At 42.7% G+C, this 20859-nt stretch overlaps 1 protein-coding gene across 5 annotated transcripts in view; it reads left to right on the top strand.

Annotated features, from left to right (window-relative positions):
• The window catches only part of LOC143144674 (very long chain fatty acid elongase AAEL008004), a 67898-nt gene that overhangs the window by 22062 nt on the left and 24977 nt on the right, over positions 1-20859 (top strand). For 3 of the 5 annotated variants that reach the window (XM_076307317.1, XM_076307320.1, XM_076307321.1), the window contains exon 1: positions 655-1168. The exons of the other annotated variants lie outside the window; for them this stretch is intronic. The gene's annotated coding sequence lies outside the window, so the exon portion shown is untranslated. Of the gene's footprint in view, positions 1-654; positions 1169-20859 lie in introns of those variants that run through there. 5 annotated transcript variants of the gene reach the window in all.

Genomic DNA, 20859 nt, shown 5'->3' with positions numbered 1-20859 from the left:
AAATATTTCTTCTCCGTATACAATCGTTCCCAGACCGACACTTCGTAACGGTTAACATCGAAGGTCGATTCGATCCTTAAACTGGAATCGCTTGAAAGAAAAATGTAAACGAAGTATTCTCAGTTCGTGATATTACCCAGAGCCGTGTATCGCTTCCTCGCGACATCGTTTTTCCGCAATTGGAACAGTTTCCTCGGTGTTCGTCGTTGAAGAACCACGAGTCCCGTAAATCCGTGAGATCTCGGAGGGAAAGACCTTGAGCTTGCACCGTTCGAACGGAAGAACGCGTTAAGGTTGCTCGTGTCTCGAAAGCAGTCTCGGGATACGTCTTCCAGGTAAATGAGAATTATCGCACCGATCGAGCGACGCGTGTAGGTTCGTAGTTGGCCGTAGCGGCGTTGATCGTGACGACGCGAAACGACGGTATACATTAGCAGGTGGAAATTAATTCTCGTTGGAAAAAAAGAAAAAGAAAAGCAAGAACGAAGGGCGTGCAAGAGGCGCGCGACGAATGTTATCCACGAAGGCGGCCGGAACACGCGTCGAGAGCCGAAGGATCGCGAAAGAGTAGAAGGGATGCGGTACCAATATGGCGGCTTGGTTAAAAGCAATCCACCGGCGTAACCGCTGTCAGTTCGCGACTTGGCACGGCGGTAGCGCGTTCGTTCGTTCGTTCGTTCGTTCGTTCGGTCGTACGTACGTACGGGTATCAGCGGTGTCGGTAAACCCACACTCCCGCTCTTTTCCCAATTTTCTTCCGTTACGATTGCTTACTCGGTAGATCGTTCCGTTGGAATCACGATCTCGATCTCGATAAACCAAGATCTCGTTCGTTCGCGTATTCCGGGAAAATCGTCGGTGGGAAACGGTGTCCCGGAGGTGATTCGTAGGCGAATCAACGTTGCGTTTCTGTGATCGAGTACCGGTTCTCGTTACGTCTTCCCGTGATACGGTATCGTTCTCACGAGCGACAGATCGGGCGAGAAATCGGTAGCCAAGATTTATCTCGTCGAGCGATTCCCGTTCTCCAGTGCCGCGCCGCGCCGCGCCGCGCCGCGCCGCGGGCCAAACCGTACAGACAACGACACGTGTGTGTGGTTCCATTGTGAAGAGGAAGAAGAGAGACAATTACGCGAGATCGCTGTCCCTCTCGTCGCTCGATTCTTCGGTAAGTGAAGAAAGTAAACTCGCGAAACGGTCTAACGGACCACCGCTGGTACTTTGTTTCTCCTTTCTGACGTAACGAATCGACCGTCACACGGAAACGATCTCTCACCGAGGCCTGGGCCTCGATGCGCGCGCTCCTGCTCGCTCAATGAAACGATGTCTCACGGATGTCTACTCGTTGACTTTCGCGCGCGTTTTAAGCGTCCGATACTCGAAGCGCGAAACAAACTCGACGAGTAAACGATCGTTATCGCGGTAGACGTACATCGAGGACGAAAGATTTTAATCCATCGGGAACCAACCGACCGCTCCTTTCGAGAAACAGGATTCGAGGGCGTCCCCTAACCCTTTCGTCGAGGCGAGAGCCTTCCCGGCGAATCCAACCGGTCGTATCCGAGACGAATCGATAAAACGCTTTCATATTCTATACATTCCGCACGCTGAACTACATCGAACCGCTGAAACTGAGTTTCCAAGCGAGGTCGTAGATCCGGGGAACAAGTTGACCGGAATCGTTCGAGTCGTTTGCAATCGAGTGCATTCCGTTCTTGCGATTTCGTTTTCCTTAAACGAGCACGGTACAGAGGACGTTGAATAATTCCGATGTACGATCGATATTTTGTAACTCGAACTATAAACGTACGATCCGTAACAGTTCCAAGTTGTTTAAGAGTATTCTCAACGAACTTGGAATCGTCATTGATATCGTCATAATTACGGCACGTTACAGTTATATCGATCTTACAACGGGCCGTATCTTTAGATATCACCGAGCGGTTCGACACGATTTTATCAAAGTCGACTCGAGATTCGTGTTCGAAGGAAGACGCGAAACCGTACACATCATTTCGACACGTTTTACGCACGTCCGTCGATCTTCGGTGAAATACGTGCCGCGAGACTCCGTGTCGGACACTCCGGTGCGGATTAACACGATTTTCTTGAAATTGGATCGAAAGCTCGGATGTATTCTAAGAAGGACTTGGAACTGTAACCGTAACGCGTTGTAGGTCGATCGATCGTACAAGAGACACACTTTCAGATTTTCCGTCGACATTATTTTCTCGAATTTGGCTCGAGAGCTCGGCATTCGTCGTTTTAGCGAAAATGTGGCTCCGATGCCTAATCGTGACGAATACTCTCGAGCGGATCGATTTTGTCCAAGTTGCACCGAATGATCGAGATCCGTGCAATAATTGCTATAGGTTGTCTATCCATCTATTTCGCGAGGGAATCGGTAAACGAGGTACGTTAAAAATTTAGAGTCGAACGCTCCCGATCGGTTTTGCACCGTTGTATCGAATTTAACTCGAAAGCTCGAGATCCATCGTTTTCGGAACAACGTGGTTGACCACGGTTCGCGTGTTTTCACCTGGACCGTAACACGGTGAAGTCGTAACGCGATTCGTGAGCCACGAACGCGTAAAAAGCCTCCGTGAATCATCGACCGTGCGAGCACTCTCGATTCGAGTTCGATTCACGTTCGACTCGTTCGCCACGCGCTCGTTCGAGGGGCGTGTTCGAAATCGGTGGACGGTGTTCGTTGTCGTCGAAATGGGTTTCGAAGGCCGAAAGTTTTCATTTCGCGAGTCTTCGGTACCCGATTTCGAGTTTTCTCGTTGGTTTCGCGATCACGATAAATCCCCGCGTTCTCCCTATCGTCGTTACGGTGCAAGTTTCGAAACAAAAGTTTCGCGCGTTTCCGGGAATCGTCGTCCCCATTTTCCTCGTTCGATCGGTGAAATTCTTACGCCGCGAGATCTCGTCCTTAACGCGCTCTCCTGGCGTCTTACGTATTTACGCGGTACCGGGAAAGCGATACGAAAATTCTACGACTACGTACGGGTGGAACATACCAGTTTGTTCGATAAGTTTCGTCGTTTTCGTTGTAAAAAAGTACCGCGATACTTCGAGCTCGAACGACTGTAAATATACGAACGAGTCGACGCATCTGCGCGAAACTTCGCGCGTGTTCATCGAAAGGTAGTTACGTCTTTCGAAAAATAAAACGACGAATCTAATAGTTACGTTTCTTGTCGAACGACGAAACTTAGCGAGCAATCTATTAAATCTGAAATATGAAAAATCCTCTCGTTCTTAGAAACATTTTGCTATTTTTTCTCACGGACTTTGCATCGAAAGAAACAGTACTATCATCTTTGGAAAAATAAAACGACGAATCTAATAGCTACGTTTCTTATCGAACGACGAAACTTATCGAGCAATCTATTAATCCTGAAATATGAAAAATCCTCTCGTTCTTAGAAACATTTTGCTACTTTTTCTCACGGACTTTGCATCGAAAGAAACAGTACTATCATCTTTGGAAAAATAAAACGACGAATCTAATAGTTCCGTTTCTTGTCGAACGACGAAACTTATCGAGCAATCTATTAAATGTGAAACTTGAAAAATTCTCTCGTCCTTAGAAACATTTTGTTAGTTTTTCTCACGGACTTTGCATCGAAGGTTAAACTGCACACATAAATGTTTCATTAATCGTCGCTCGAACACGTAGAAATGTTTAGAATTGTATCGATTTCCTATCCAAAGGAACAACGTATCTTTGAAACGAAGTTTGAACCGGAACAATGTAGTTTGAAAGACGAGTTCGCGACGGTAGTTCCACGTATGTATTTCGTGCGCTAGTAACACGATTATTAAATATCTGAAACAACAAGCTTTCTCCCCTGACTTTAAACACTTTCGACGATAATCCCATTTGAATCAGAGGTCAGTCTTTTTCCACACAACAAACTCGATAAGTCGGTAACCGTAAAAAAGAAAAAACCGAATAATCGTATATTCAACGCACAGATAGGTACTGCATCGATCAGGAATATATTATAGACGTTAATTCGATTATGCATGTTCGGTGCATTATTCTCCGTTTCGTTTATTTCACACCTTGAGGACGACTTGAACCGCACGGAAGTAGATTACTAATCGATCGATGACTTCGTTTCAATATTGATGTGGTATCGAGGTTCCCGAATCGAGCTGGAACAGAGACAAGAAATAATAAATAAAATTTCCCTCGACCTGCATAAAATCACGTTCGAATTTTTATTCAACGTCCATCGATCTCCGTTCGTACGGTGAATCTCTCGCGAATCGTTCGTCATTGTCGAGAGATAAGTGTCGTTTGTACGCTCGTTGATTTACCGCAACATTTAATAACAGTACGAAATGAATTGTTTTCGTTCTCCGAAAGATCGAAGACACTGAGACGGGGTCGACGAAACTCCGACACTTCCTCTCGAACGATGGAATAATAACGCTTCGAACAACAAAGGAAGACTTTATGTATTCCTTCGATTCCGTGCACGATTCGGAGCGCATATTAATCGTTGTCGTTGATCGGTTATTCCTTGAATCGAGAGCCGGAAGAGGCAAATCTTGGATCCTTGGTCTAATTGCCGATTCGATCCTCGAAACACGGTGTCCTTGGCGGTGTCTGATACGGCCGGGAACCCACGCAACTTCCGCAAAAATTTTACGAAGATCCGGAAATGTCAAGGCTCGCTCGCGATTAGCATACGCGAAATGAGTTTTTTTTCTTCTTCTTCTTTTTTTTTCATTTTTTTTTTCCATTCACCGCGCCGCTCGGAGATTTAACGAACGCGTTGTATCGTTTCCTCGTGTCGTTCTACCTTGGCTATCTTCCGTAAAGTAATATTTACTCGCCCCGTTCCGGTGAGAAACGATGCTTGCGCGCGCCAGACGAGCGGGGTATACTTAATTTCCCGATCGAGTTTCGATCGGAACGTCGAATCAAGTATTACCGAACCGAAGGCCTGTCGAGTCAAGGTCTGTATAATCGAAGGTGTCACTTTCAATATCTCGCCAGTCCACGCTTTAATTGTTACGGGACCCGGGCTTATCAGCGATTAACAATCTTATCGAGACGGGGCAAGATTTGTATCTATTAACCGAGTTGGAAGACAAACAAACGGGGCCCACGTTCGGCCCGCGACCAGAAAAGAAACACTTTGCGTGTGTTTACCGACGATCGTTCGGAAGAAAGAATTCCCTCGAGGATGGCGGGAAAGGATTATTTCTTTTACTCGTATTGTTACAGTTGCGAAATATTCAAATATATCGTTTTCGCTTCCGGCTCGTGCAACCAAAATACACAATCTTGTACACGGGGTGTGTGTCGTAACACGTGAGTCCTCTTAGTACCGCGAGAACAGAGATCAAAGTTTTTGTCGTGGGCTCGATTTCGGTTTGTTGTCGAATTGCAGTCGTTTTTGCGCACCAAGGTTGTACAGATATTCACGTTCAGTGAAAGTACTCCGAGTGGAATTTCGTTATCGAATTCGAGTAGTGCGATTCGTTTGAGTAGAGTAACGAACAAGGTCGCAAGGTATCCAAGTTTATCGAGCAATGCGGACAAACAAGTTTCATTTGACAATTCTAGTAAGCGATTATACTGGCCCATTTCGCGGTTGAGAATCATCGAATGTCGGGTAGAAATTGGAAATAAGGTCGAACGGAACGTACGGTTGCACGAACCTTTTTTTTTTTTTATATTATTTATCCCTGATCCATCTCCGAAGTGGATTCTTACGAGAAAGCACTGCGCAACGAACGATTGTTTATTAATCGATGTTTCGGTCGTGAGATGTGTGGGCACTCTTCAAGAACTATCGTAAAAAATAGAAACGCAAGGCTCTTCGATTCGAAATCGTTGATCGTAGTTCGCTTGCAAAATAATTCAGGATTAATCACGGAAGAAACTTCGCATCGAGGTGGATCTTTTTATTTTGACGGGTCGAAGAGATCAAATATTTTGTCGTTGCTTTTTCTAAAAGTGACATACATTTAAAAATCTCCAATGCAAATTTAATTAAAAATTCATGAATTTGACGGAAGTCTATAGACCTTTGTTCCGAGGTTGGACACCTGTGCTTCTTAGCTCGTTATTTTACATAAATTTAGCGATTGGGAAATGTCAGTATCGGAATATCAAAGGACGGATAATTCCATATTAATCGATACGCTACGATGAAAATTCAACGACAATACGCTAATCGACGATAGTACGCCACTTCCATAATTTACATACGGGGATCGCTGAGAATATTGCTTCAAAATTATACGCACTGTTTTCGTCGGCGTGTATTATTTTTCATGTTCGTCGGTCGAAGTGTACATCGATTTAATTTTTTAACTCGCGTTTACTTTGGAAGAATTACGTATTTCTCCAAACGACGATGTAAACGAGAAAGTACCCTCCTCACGAAGGGGATAAAAAAATCGTCGTAACGTTTTAATGCGATTCGTCGTTCGTTTAGACTACCAAATTCCTATTGTACATAAATATAATTATCCGATCGGCGAGGAGTATTCGCGATTCAACGACCTTGACACCCGATTTCCGGTCCGCGTTACGGAATTGTTACATATTTCATTAATTGACGCCGACATCAATCGTGTCCCGGTATAATTCAATTTTCAGCGGTTATTAATCCGTTGTACATATCGAACGATGTATCGTTAATAATGCATATTTCCCTGACGATTGACATCGTGTTTGGAATTATTCTCCGCTTTCGAATACCAAATCGAGCAACGAATTAAACCGACAACCTCTCGGCCGTTCGGGACCTTGAATACTCGGATACGATACGGAAGTTTTCAAGTTTCGCGATTTCCAGTGAATTTCCAATCGTTCCTGGAACACGACGGATGTTTCGTTCCGAGTTATTGTCGCGTCGATCGAAATATCGCCGCGCGATGGAACTCACCTGTACGAACGAAAATCGAATGGAAATTAATCGCGGCCCGTTTCGTTTTCATTCGGAAATTTCTCTCAAATTTCTCCGAGAAACAACATCCGTGCTCGTTGAATTCGTTTCGCGAACGCGAATAAATACTCAACGCGACAGTTTTCCAAACGCTCGATACCAAGAGCCAGTCGTAATAAAAGTAAACAATTTCTCTCCTCGTATCACAGGAGACAATTCTCCAAATAGTCCATCGGGAGAGCGGTTGGATTATAAAACCGAATACGCGAGAGAAGAAAAATACTATTCGAGTTTAATACGTTCCGATGCGTTTGCATAGTTCGAAATTCTCGAACGGTATAAAATTCGTGGAGTAACAATACAAATACGAAGCGTACGACAATACAATAATACAAGTACGGTTAAACGTTTTCCTCGATAATATAAATATTTTGACCCCTGTTCTCAATCGCCGTCTCCATTGGTCGTCTAGCAAGCTACAGAACTATCTCTGTATAAATACCGAAAGAATTGTGTACGGATTATGTTGACGATTATTCGAACAGGATACCACGCGTCGCGTTTACGAAACCGTTACCACGAACGTACAAACTTGTACGAAAATTGACGAATGTACGGAAAAATTACGCGAATTGTAACTTACATTGTAGAGTGATCCAATGATCGATGTGCGCGTACGACGTTTGCTATCGTGCGAGAAAAATATATGGCTCGCGAACACCGTTAGAATTCCTCGATCGTACAAGCCCGCGCAATATATATTGCGGCATTAAATACGAGGAATTATAGACTCTTCGCACCGACGTACGCGTAATTACCGAAATTTATCGGGAGATCGATATTTTCGTCCGATAATACGTATTTCGCTACACGCGGGCTAATTTATGGCTGGCTGTTACGTGAGTGGACGTTGCGACACAGCCGCGAATTTTCTGAAAGGGACCGAAACGAGTTTTTGCTTTCTCTATTATTTTTTCAAACTTCCCCTCGCGGATCCTCGATATTTTTTTAACCGCGAGCTGGCGATCGAAACCGAAACAAAACGAATCGTTGCATCGATCGCCGACCTATTCGTCGATGACGCTCACTCGATGATACGCGGGATGAAAATTCTGATCGGACACGAAACAATTAACCGTTCACTCGATATCGCAACGGAAGACAGTTTTATTGCCTCCGTCCTTAGCGATAAATACTATTTGACTGATTACCGTCCCGGGAGAGACGTTCAATCAAAACAATACACCGAACCGCTCAAAGGAAGCAAAACATTCTTTTCAAGGTGCAACGAAGATGCGCGAGACAAGTTGACAGAAAACGTTCGCACCGTAGATCTTCGCACGCGACGTTAAATATCCGGTTTTCTTGCATTACCAGTTTTCTTACCTCGTCTTACATTTCTTCTTTACGTATTTAAAGAAATCTACCAATACGATTGCTTTTTATACCGCGTCCGTGTTGTAAACAATACGTATTAACGGCTTGAAAAATGTCGCGCGTACTGGTAGAAATAATTATACATTTCCGGCGCGTAAATACCTCGATTTCCATGAAACGTAAAGAAGAAAAAAAACGGTACAAAAAAGTAATAAAGTTATTGCCGGTATTCGTTTTTCTTAATCGATCGGTACAGTGTATTAATTATTGTTGCGTATACATTGCAGGAATAACACTGCGCCAAATGTACGCGTTATTCTTGGCATCCTAGGTATTCGATCTATTCTCTTGAATTATACGGAACCGGTATTCTCTTAATTATGATGAGATAAGTATACCGCTAATTGATCATTTAAGAGAAAATTGTCACAGAACCTTATGTATCTTTTGTAGGTCTTATGGAATGATCACATATAATTTGTAAAACTACGTGCCAACCGTTCCTTTATCATTTTACAAGGCTGAAACTCACCAGACGCGAGTAGTATGCGCTTGCATCGAATCCTGGCACTTGAACCGATCTTAGTTCAATTCAGGGACAGAAAGGACATTTTCACCCTGGTTTACTTCTATAAATATCCTAAATGCCCCCATATAGAAATCGATCCTAAAGAGAATCGAAACCTTCTCCAATATTGAAATCTAGTAATTACACCGATCCATAAAAGATACATCGAACGTTCTGAATGCAAATTTTCGCCAGAATAAAAAAGAAAATAATATTCAACATTGACGTAGCGTGGCGTAAAAAAGATTGCAGGTATCGTCCCTGTCGAATGATTCTTTTCTTCGAAGCTATCATTTTCGTTCTTTTTTTCTCAAGTGTCAACTACTGGTACTTGTAACCTGGTTTCGTTGCAACTCTTCGCAACAATTTAATGTTTGTTCCGTGACTGTTAATGGACGCTCAGAAAGGACATTTTCATCTTGGTTTACTTCTATAAATATTCTAAATGCTCCCATATAGGAATCAATCTTCGAGAGAATCTAAACGTTCTTCAATATTGAAATCTATAATAGTAATTACATACGATCCATAAAAGACGCATCGAACGTTCTGGATGCAAATTTTTGCCAGAATACGAAAGAAAATAAGATTCAACATTGGCGTACTGTAGTGTAAAAAGGATTGCAGGTATCGTCCCTGTCCAATGATTCTTTTCTTCGAGGCTATCATTTTCGTTCTTTTTTTCTCGAGTGTCAACTACTGACACTTGTAACCAGGTTCGAGCAACGTGTTTTACATGTTTGGTACACGTTTGAAAGTTCGACGGGCGAAATACCGATGCAACTGTTCGCAACAATTTGGTGTTTGTTCCGTGACTGTTGATGGACGTTCAGAAAGGACTTTAATGCGATCGTTATATAAGAGGATTCTCTCTCCCGCCTATTCCCCCCTCCGTTTGAACCAAGATCCCGTCGTGCGGTACCATTAACGCGTTACAGCGGCTCTCGGGGAACTTGCAACTTCATGCAGCTATGCACTTTCCCTGCACTTGCCGCGGCTGCAAGGGACTCGATAGACATCGGGGCTTTGATTCCCATGGAAGAAAAAAAAAAAGAAAAACAAAATTCGATCAGTGTTTCGTGCTGTCTTTCTCCTCTTTTTTGTGAAATTCCACGAATAGAAAGGAAGACGACTCGCGGCTCGACGAGCCTAATTGTTCTTCCTGTGCATCCTGTGCGCGCGGTTGTCGAAATAATCGTTTCTTCGAGACGTACGTCTCGGTGTTAGTCTTCGAGTATTCGACGTTTCGAAATTGAACTTTTCTGTGAACTCTACGAATTTTCATTCCAAAACGCGTACCTTCCTACGAGTGATAACCTTTCTGTGAGTTCTTCGAGTATTCTGCGTTTCAAAATATTATTGTTATTATAGTTAAACATCTTTACTGCGGGTACAGAGTACACGTATCGTCCGACGAAAATAATTTGCACACGCGAGATATAGCCGAGGATTGCTTTTCAACCTATCCTTAAAGTTATTGTACTAGTAGAACAAACACGAGCGATCGAGATTGGACGAGCTAACGTCGGGAAACAGATCGATATATTGAATTTGAATTTTAAATTTTGAATATTTGAATTTTGAATGTTTGAATTTCGAATGTTTGAATTTTGAATGTTTGAATTTTGAATATTTGAATATTTGAATTTTAAATGTTTGAATTTTGAATGTTTGAATTTTGAATATTTGAATATTTGAATTTTAAATGTTTAAATTTTGAATGAATGAATGTTTGAATGTTTGAATTTTGAATGTTTCAATTTGAATATTTGAATTTTAAATGTTTGAATTTTGAATGTTTGAATTTTGAATATTTGAATATTTGAATTTTAAATGTTTGAATTTTGAATGTTTGAATTTCGAATGTTTGAATTTTGAATGTTTGAATTTTGAATATTTGAATATTTGAATTTTAAATGTTTAAATTTTGAATGTTTGAATTTCGAATGTTTGAATTTTGAATGTTTGAATTTTGAATATTTGAATATTTGAATTTTAAATGTTTGAATTTTAAATGTTTGAATTTTAAATGTTTGAATTTTGAATGTTTGAATTTTGAATATTTGAATTTTAAATGTTTAAATTTTGAATGTTTGAATGTTTGAATGTTTGAATTTTGAATGTTTGAATATTTGAATTTTAAATGTTTGAATTTTAAATGTTTGAATTTTAAATGTTTGAATTCTGAATGTTTGAATTTTAAATGTTTGAATTTTGAATGTTTGAATTTTGAATGTTTGAATTTCGAATGTTTGAATTTTGAATGTTTGAATTTTGAATATTTGAATATTTGGATTTTAAATGTTTAAATTTTGAATGTTTGAATTTTGAATGTTCGAATTTTAAATGTTTGAATTTTGAACGTTCGAATTTAGAATGTTTGAATGTTCATCGTCCTCCATAGGAGTCGATCAATTTGCTATACTTGGAAAGTCGGTTACGACTTGCGAACGTAGACAATGGAAAGGCATTGATTTTAATTGTTCGACGTAAATCGTGCGTGTAATGTTATCCGTTCCATACTTATACGGCGCGTAAAACGCGAGCAACGAACGCGAATCGTTTTACAGACGCGATTGCGTACGGAGACCCGACGTGTAACGCGTACCACGGTGTACTTCGATTAATCGACGTACAAAAAAAAAAAAAAGAAAAAAGAAAAAATAAACGGTCTGGATCGTGGTTGTTACGGAATAAGAAACGGTACGTTCGAGGGTACCGGTACTACGTGAAATAAATTCGGTCATCGTTCGCGGTGTCCCGTGACTCTTAACGCGTCTCGATAATAATCGTTTATAAATGGCCGTCGAGAGTGAAAGCGGTCTTCCTTAGGATACAATCGCGGATTTACAGGATGGGAGAAGCCTTTGGGCGAAGAACTTTTTCCCGAGTTAGAAAGTACGCGAAATGCAAGGCGTTGCTCGCTCGTCTATCTCGCGAAAAAAAGTGTCGCGTTGTTTCGTACGATCGAGCAACGAATTCTCGAGATTGGACGACGATGTACCGTGTAATCGTTCCCGAACGATGGCATGCACTTATCTCTACGCTTGTCGAAATTCCGTGCTAGCGAAATTCACGTTCATCGTCGAAATTTCAATATTGTCCTATGCGTCACGTTTCCTTTGCGTTAACGCTGAGCGTTCGCTCAAAACAAACGAGTTCGTATCGGCAGTTTCGCGTCGTCTCGGTGATCGTAAACTCCATAAATTCGAAAAATGTGTCACGTAACGAGATATCGAACGTGCTCCGAATAGGTACGACGCGATTGGTTTGCGACACACCGAGGATTTCGATTGTCGTCGTCGTCGTCGCCGCGAGATCTCTCTATCTCTCTCTCTATCTCTGTTTCTCTCTTTTCAACCGGTGACGATAACGCCGAAATTGTTCGTAAACAATTCCAAAGCGAGAAAACCCTGTCGCGCCTTGGCGGACGCAGACGCGAGCTAGACACTCGTGAAATATGTATTATCTCGCTTCGAAGTGGACTCCGTTAAACTCGGTTCTTCGAAAGATTTTGCTCTCCAGGATCGAAAATCCTAGAAAACTATAGAGACCAATATTGCACGGTGCGTTTTCAAACACGGTCGATTCGTGGAAGAAATGAAAAGTCTCCCGATCTTATCGCGCGCGAGTTCGAATCCTCGATCGTTACGAGAAAGAAAAATGGTGCGTATAAGTATCATCGGAGAACCCTAACGGAATACCATCGAACCGTACGAGTGGATAATGTTATGTACAGGTATCTCGAATCTACACCAGCGGCCAGTAATTTAAGAACGTTTCGTGGCATAAAAGATAAACGTGTCTTGCATTTAATGAATATCATTTTTCGCGTGTTGCACTCATAAATAATACACGTCGGGTATCGTGCAATAAAACAACGATCGAACTTCGGTTTCGACCGTAAACTGCGAATTTGTATAATTATTGCGGTTTCGATGTATCACATTTTTCTCTTATATTTTCAAACGGTGGACAAATTGTTCGCGAACTCGCTGCAACGAGATACATTCACGCATGAAGGTTCGATTTTTATCGAAACGGATCTCAGGTGTTGACTCGATTGATATTCGCGAGTGCGTATTGAACTTGATCCCAACGCCAACTATAGACGTAAACTGCACGCGCGTTGCAAACAATGAAGCTTCCGTGTGTGTTCCCTTTCGTCTGGCATATCCGGTCGTGCAACTTGTCGCTACTACCTTTTACGAACACACGTCGATTAAACCTGTCCACGTCTACTCGAAATATTCGAACACACGCGGTTCGAGCCGAGTAAAACACTTTCTTCGGTACACCACGCGGTACCGTTCGATTAGATCATCGGTTACCCGATTCTCGGAATATTCGGTATATAATTTCACGGCTGAACGGCTCGATGTTGGAACACCTTCTCGATAAGTTTGATAATATTTACAGTTCCTACTATTAATAGTATTCTTAACACGTACGCGGTCCCTTGACCGACGAGTGCGTCAAGGCGTTTTACAGTTGGACGAGTGTCGTGTCGGTACGAAATGTTGGGTACACCGTAAAGACAAATAAGGCTCGTTACTCGGAAAACAAGATAAAACAATAACGAGAAGAAAAATCGATAAAACTTGACGCGCGTTCGATCGGTACCCGCGATAATATTCTTTCGGTTGAAACATTGCACAATTGTAATAATATGGGACAGACGAAGATACAGAGGAAGGAAAATATTTATACGTTTACGCGCTGCTCCGACACATTATTAATCAATGTGTCGCGTAGGGAATTCGTTGTAAACGGCGTTTCGATCTCTTCTTCGGCTTCGTCGTTTCGGTCAGCCTTAAACGTGCATCATTAAACGTGCTACGGACTGCCCGACCGAATGCCAATCACGAATAATAATTGACAGTTCGATTACTATTTTTGACCTTCGCGCGATTCCTCTACGTAATAAATATTTCATGCTCGGTTGCACCGTCGGATTATTTTCAAATTTTCCGTTATCCCGACACGGAGGGATTCTTGATATCGTCGATGGTTCGTTTCTATCGTTTCGATCGAAACGTCCGGTCGGTTGCACTTTTTTTCCCGCGAGAATTCGTACGTTTGCGCAAATCGTTGCATCCGTTTGGTATTAGCTTTCGAACGTCAATATTTACTCGCAACTCTATCGGTGGCAGCACTTTTTAACTCGTCTTGATGCAAATATCGTTGCACGAGCATCAATATTTATCCATAACTCTATCGTTGGCAGCACTTCTAATCCCAGTTAATGTAAGTGTACCTGCCGCGAATCGCGATACCCGCTGGAAAATGTCAGCGATTCGATTTCCAACGAAGATGATGGACAACTGTCGGGTACGAACGTTTCGCAATGTCCGAGAATTATTCGATTAACGTTTCATTTCACGCCCGTAGAAACGCACCGATCCGTCGTCGACGCAACTCCATTGATTTATGTCGCGCGAACCGGGTGATTATGTTTATTTGGCAAATACGAGGATTTATCGCGCGATATCAGCTGGCTGTTTTGTGTTTGATCATTCGTTGCGCGATGCAAGGATCCGGAGACACTGCCAATGGCTTGGATCGTACTTTTTCTTTCTGCGTACGACAAAATTACGTATTTAATTAACGTTCTGAATACAGAAGCTATTCTGACCTCGACACAGTCTACTTCGACGATTTCACGTATCGTAGCTTGTTACGTATCGGCGGTATAACGCGTTTCCAAAGTCACGTCGTTGGAAGAATGGGGCGGACGTTTATTCGGAACTGGAATATCGAAGAAAACCGATCGTCGATACAAAGGAGAATCGAGTAACCGCGTTAGGGTACTCGTAACGACGAACCGAGTATCCGAAACTCGAACGAAGATTCGTTAACCTTCTTTCGAGTTAATATTTCCGCATCCTCGGTCGTTGGCTCCTTAAAAGTAACTAACGTTTCCGGCGAACCTTTACATATTCGAAACTCGACCAAAATGAAGGCTCTTGCTTCGTACTTCTATCGACGATAGTTCGATTCGTGACTTTGGGAAATCTTTGTTTCGGTGCGTGTACAAAGTACAGGATGGACCACGAACGATTACAATTTAAAGAGTAAAATTGTTCTTCCAAAATTGAACGATCTCGTCTCGAAGATTCTTGAAGCAACGATAAAATCATTGGCAATATTTCTCGACGTTTGAAAAGCGATTCGGGCGATAAAGTGATCGTTTGGAAAATTAAACGCAAAAAAAATACAATTCTCCGGTTGCTCCGCAAAGTAGCATTTCTCTCTTCGTAAAAACTTTCTTTTCTTTTCCGACGGTTGTCTCGCGGCGCCATAACGATTTGCAATTACCGAAGCGGACAGGAGGGAGTTTTGTAATCCGAAGTAAGATCGCCTCGTTGCTCGTAGACGATAGCATAATAAGGAAAAGAAGGGAATAAACAATTACGTTTCATTAACGCTTGGCCAACGAATCGGAGAGATTGATTCCGCGCTATTGGTACTAATACGATAACAATGTTTATACGAATTTTTAACAATCTCGAATCGAAGGCGATGTTCTCGTGCGCGGTAGGAGAGTTTTTCGGGGAGGCAGAGTACACTAAAGATGTACACTAAAGATGTACACTAAAGATGTATACTAAAGATGTGGATCTCTTTGATGCGCAACGCCTTTGAGAAGCGAGCCTTTTCAAGTGGTTCGAGTACTGTTCGATGGCGAGAAGTCGACCCCTAGAAAGAATTCCGAATCGTATCGGTTGAGCCGTTTCGTTCGGCCTTCGAAGGCCAACGACAAAGCAAAACTTACCCGAGACTGTCCACGTTCTCCTTACACGTGACACTATATTATTCCCCTTAACCCAGCTCATGGCCGGTGAATTTTATTCGAACGTGACCGGACGATCGGACAAGCTTCCATCGACTCGGCGCAAAATATGCATCTTATTTGTATTTATATAAGAATTTCCCCCGTCGCGGGTTCGAGTTGTATCTCGGTGCGTTGCACGCGCGAGAACCCGGAGTTGTTAAGGGGTACGGTGAGTTGCGTGGACGGACTCTGTAGTCGTAGGTTTGGTACCGAACGTATCTTTTATTCTTACTCGATCGACTCGACTTACTTGACCTACTTGACTGACTTTCAGTTTTACTCGATTTGCTCGAATTACTCGAGAGGTTTGCTACTCTCTTTCGAACTCGGACAAATCGCTGCAACGTCCGATCGAGCGTGACGCGATCCAGTCGCTGCCCAAGTGTCGATCTTATTTCCCGGTAGAACGGTGCTCGAAATTAAAAGCGAAGAAAGAAAAAAGGAAAAAAAAGAAAAGAAATTGTCATCGTGGATCCACCAGGATCGCGTCCTCGTGGTCGTAACGAGAGAATCGCGTCGAATCGTCGACTAGTTTGCTCTCGTCCGTCGCGTCGACGTCGTTTCGAATGTTTACCGATACGACCGGTAGAATCGAGCGCAAACTCTCGAGGACTCGACGCGCCGAAAGCGCGTGCTTTTAATTAACAAACGAGTAGTTCGGGAGGTGGCCACGGTCACCGGAAGCGACTGCGGAGGTCGTCGCACGAATCATTCGAAGACAAAAGGAACGAGTCTCGCGTCGCGAGCCACCCACGGGGTTGCCGGGTTCGACTCACCGTCAGAAGAGAAGAAGAAAAAAAAACAACAGTGACATAATCGAATCGATGTCGATAAGATACGATAAACGGCTGGAAAGCACGTCGACGTCCTCCACTTTTCTCCGCGAGGTACGCGGCCGCAATTTCTTGCGAGTGTCAACAACGAGAGGCATGCGTGTAGTTCGCTCCTTTCCCTCGTCGGCCTACTCTCGCACTCCTATCCGTCTCTGTTCCACACCCCCACCATTTTGCTCAACACCATTTCCCACTCCTTTCCACCTTTCGCCAGTGTTTTTCTTGCATCTCTCTATGTTTCGCGTTACTCAAGGCGCGCAACAGTCTCTGCGTATTACTTAAGAGCACCGGGCCGGTTGCGTCGCCTGTAATAGTTACACTTGCACTTTCATGCCGGGTCGTCGGCGAGCCACGCGACTCGGACTTTCCCGCCGAGCGTCGTTTTACCGAGACCGTTCTGGCCTCTTTCGAACGCCTCGGCCCACGAACCAGTTACCCGCACGGCAATTCTTACCTCTCCGTAACAGTGTTCTTCTCGCGTTATTTTTCGCGAGCTATCCATTGATGGAACCGCCTCGATTCCTCTGTGGACCATCGCTCAACGGAGTACAACATCCTCCGGAGTAGAAAAATCTCGTTATTCGAGAATTCTTTCCCGCGACGCGGAACGTCCGATAGAAAAGTTTTCTACATTTCTTAAAAGTACATATGTCTCTCGAGAAGTATCCACCAGTGGAACCGCGTGGATTCCTCTGTGGATCATCGATCAACGGAGTAGAAAAATCTCGGTATTTGAGAATTTTTCCCCGCGACTAGAAAAATCTCGATATTTGAGAATTTTTTCCCGTGACTAGAATAATCTTAATATTTGAGAATTTTTTCCCGCGACTAGCAAAATCTTAATATTTGAACATTCTTTCTCGTGACTAGAAAAATCTCGATATTTGAGAATTTTTTCCCGTGACTAGAAAAATCTTAATATTTGAGAATTTATTCCCGCGACTAGAAAAATCTTAATATTTGAGAATTTTTCCCGCAACTAGAAAAATCTTAATATTTGAGAATTTTTCCCGTGACTAGAAAAATCTCGATATTTGAGAATTTTTTCCCGTGACTAGAAAAATCTTGGTATTTGAGAATTTTTCCCCGCGACTAGAAAAATCTCGATATTTGAGAATTTTTTCCCGCGACACGGAACGTCCAATGGAAAAGTTTTGTACATTTGTTAAAAGAACATACCTTCTCGTTGTCTTTCGCGAGGTGTCCATGAGTGGAACTGCCTGGATTCCTCTGTGGACCATCGCGATGGTCTAGCTCAACAAAGTACACCATCCTGTAGAGTAGAAGAATCTCGATATTTGAGAATTTTTTCCCGCAACACGGAACGTCCAATGGAAAAGTTTCGTACATTTGTTAAAAGTACATACTTTGGAGAATATTTTCGCCAATTATCGCGAAAGAACATCGATACTCGAGTATACGGAATATATGAATATCCTCGTATCGTGTTACCTTTACCGCTTTACAATTATTAGAATTTTTAGAAAGTGGACGAATCGTTTATCGTTGCGCGAGTGGATTTTTAAAAATACCGATTCGTTCGAAAACGACAAGCTCTTCGGGGAAAAATTAAAGTTTGCTTTAAAAATTTACGTAGCTTCGATACTTGATGGATCGTATCCTGTTAGCGAGTGGAAAGTTTAGGAAAATTCTTGCAGAGTCGAAGAGTTCCTCCGATCGTGCTACGTGCACGATAGTTCTACGAAAAAACATAGTCTGTTCTTGAATAAAAAGAATCGGAAGATATATCGGACATTTACGTAACGTGGTAAAATAAAAAGTATTTCATGAATCTGTAACAAGTGACGACCGATGGCGATTATAGTTTTTAAGCTCTTCCTGTTATTGTTTATAGTTCCAGACAACTCAATTTTTTGCCTCATGTTTATTCAATACTCTGTACATACGGTAATCATCAGGATGGGCAAACAAATCTTAACTAATGCTCGACACCTGTCCGACCGATTTATCACATTGTTTTTCGCAATGTCTGGGAACGTTTAAATTACACTTTTTTTTTTCTACGAGTAATTGACGAAGAACTTCTCGACTCGTAGCTGCACGGACGTCCAACGAGTTTTTTTTTATATATTCTCGATGGTTGAAGTCTGCTCAAATCCATCGCTAACCGTGACGAATATCAAGGATCGAGTCAAACCGAAACAAACGCTTCGACGATCGTCAGTCTCGGATTGGATATGTTCCAGTAGAGATTCGGGGGCCTCGAACTGTTCCCAAGTCCTTGTCTCCCGAATTAACGCGCCGCAAATTTCAATGCTCCACGTGACTGTTTCTCGGCCTAATGTCGCGCGCGAGAGATACTTTTACGAATCGTGTACCGGTTAGACTGGAGTTCCATCGAAGGCGACACGACAAATTCTTGGACTCGATTCTCAGGAAGTCTGCACCGATACGCGAAGTAAAATTTCATCGAAATCTAATCGGAAGTTTTAACAAAAAGAACGCGTTATCCAACGCTATTATTTTAAAATCCTACATTTCAATGAACTTCGAATTACATTTTCGAATAGTTCTCCGCAACTCGTCGTAGAACATCGAAGTTTTCCTTCGAAGTGACTTCTTGTTTTTCGCGTGTCCGCCTACTCGGTTCTATCGCTAAATTACACATTCTCGTGCCATGTGCAAACAATTGTCGTCTAATAAGGTTGCTCGGTACTATCAGCCTCTGGTATTGTATAACGTTAATTGTACACCGTGTGTAAATGGTACAAGTTCGTGCACCAGGTAAATCGTAGCTCTTTGAGCGCGAGTGATTCGTCGCGGTGACGTGATTCGGTTTCGATCATCTTTCCCTCATTTCGTTAAGGTTCGACCGAGTGATGACAGTATATTTAGATATGTCGGAGTACGAATAGACTTCGCTAGGTGCAGTTCGAGTTAAATAAAGATGTGCCTCTACACCAGCTATCGTACAAACACCGCGAACTTATAATATTGCGAGGTCGATAATAGAATGTATAAATAATATTTATCGATTTCTTCGATAATTGAAGGCATAAAAGCTGATTGTACGTAAAACTTGTAACAACGCATAAATGAAGTGGACGTACGAAAGGAATGTAGGTAGTACATAAATTTTATTCTACAAAGTACATTCGAACGAGAATGCTCGAAACCACGGGAGAAATTCAAATTGATCGTTCCGTCTATCGACGGAGTGAACGATACAATCGAGACCGGAAAATTGAATTTCTGTTAAAATATTTAGACGGTACGTGGAAGTCGACTAAGTTAACTCGATTTAAAAATAAGGTCGAATCGAGAACCACGACACGATCGGTCGTAGTGGTCGTTTCGATCGTATTTATTGTGCTTAAATACGCGAGCTCGTTATATAACTTATAGGATGCAATATGTAGGAAACTACGCAATGTAAATACATTTTAAACGAGGCCTGAGCAACGTTGCGCGCACTGAAAATTCACAACTTTTCTCGAAATGTTTGTACAATCATCGAACGATGCGGCTGTTTAAACAATTTTCAATTTCCGAGAGACGCGTGATCGTCGAACCTTGTCGCGCGTTTACCGTACCTTGGAAATCGATTGAAAATGATCGATCTCGGCTCTTTCGTCATTTACCGCTTGCCCGTAATCTCGTACGCAATATCATTATGCGTTGGCCGCATTGTGGATAACTTGTCGGTATAAATACCGATTGTGTCACTGAGAATTATGAACAGTGATCTCATAGCGGTGCAAAAGCTTTCGCGAGACTCGAAATCGCGGGTTTTCCTCGCGCGCGCGTTCAAAGCGATCTTCTCGTCGAGATCCTCGCCGCGGACAACCACGTGGAACTAATTAATTCGTTCGCGGTGACGTTATCGACGAAAGATCGAAATTTGCAACGTTTACCGCGGAGACGTTAACCAATTAACGCGCGTAGACTATTAAACCATAGGGGCGAGAGGTCGTGTTTAATTTCACCCGTGTACGTCTTATCTCTCGTTTGAATTGCATATGAATCGTGTCTCGCCTAACTTGACCAACACGCGCGGCACAATCTTTGTTCCGTTCTCTTTTCCTCGGAAGGTTACACACTTGTGATTATTTCATGCGATCTTGGATATCCGCTAACGAGCGGAATTGTTTACGAACCCGAGGAGGAAAAGATGCCTTGGAATCGCGTTCGTGACCGAAAATAATCCGCTTGAATTATTAGGAGTCTCGTTGTTACCGCAGAAAGCAAATTCCTGTATCGATTCCGCGCGGCGAACCGCAACATTCCATCGTGCGCGATTCTTCGAGCTTTCGTAACGTCGATGAGTATCTCGCGCGGCGATCACCGAAAACAAGAGCCACGGAT

The sequence above is a fragment of the Ptiloglossa arizonensis genome, chromosome 3 (assembly GCF_051014685.1).
Source record: "Ptiloglossa arizonensis isolate GNS036 chromosome 3, iyPtiAriz1_principal, whole genome shotgun sequence".
Taxonomy (NCBI): Eukaryota; Metazoa; Arthropoda; class Insecta; order Hymenoptera; family Colletidae; genus Ptiloglossa; species Ptiloglossa arizonensis.
The sequence above is the reverse complement of the archived record's forward strand: the minus strand, read 5'-3'. Positions and strand labels throughout refer to the sequence as shown.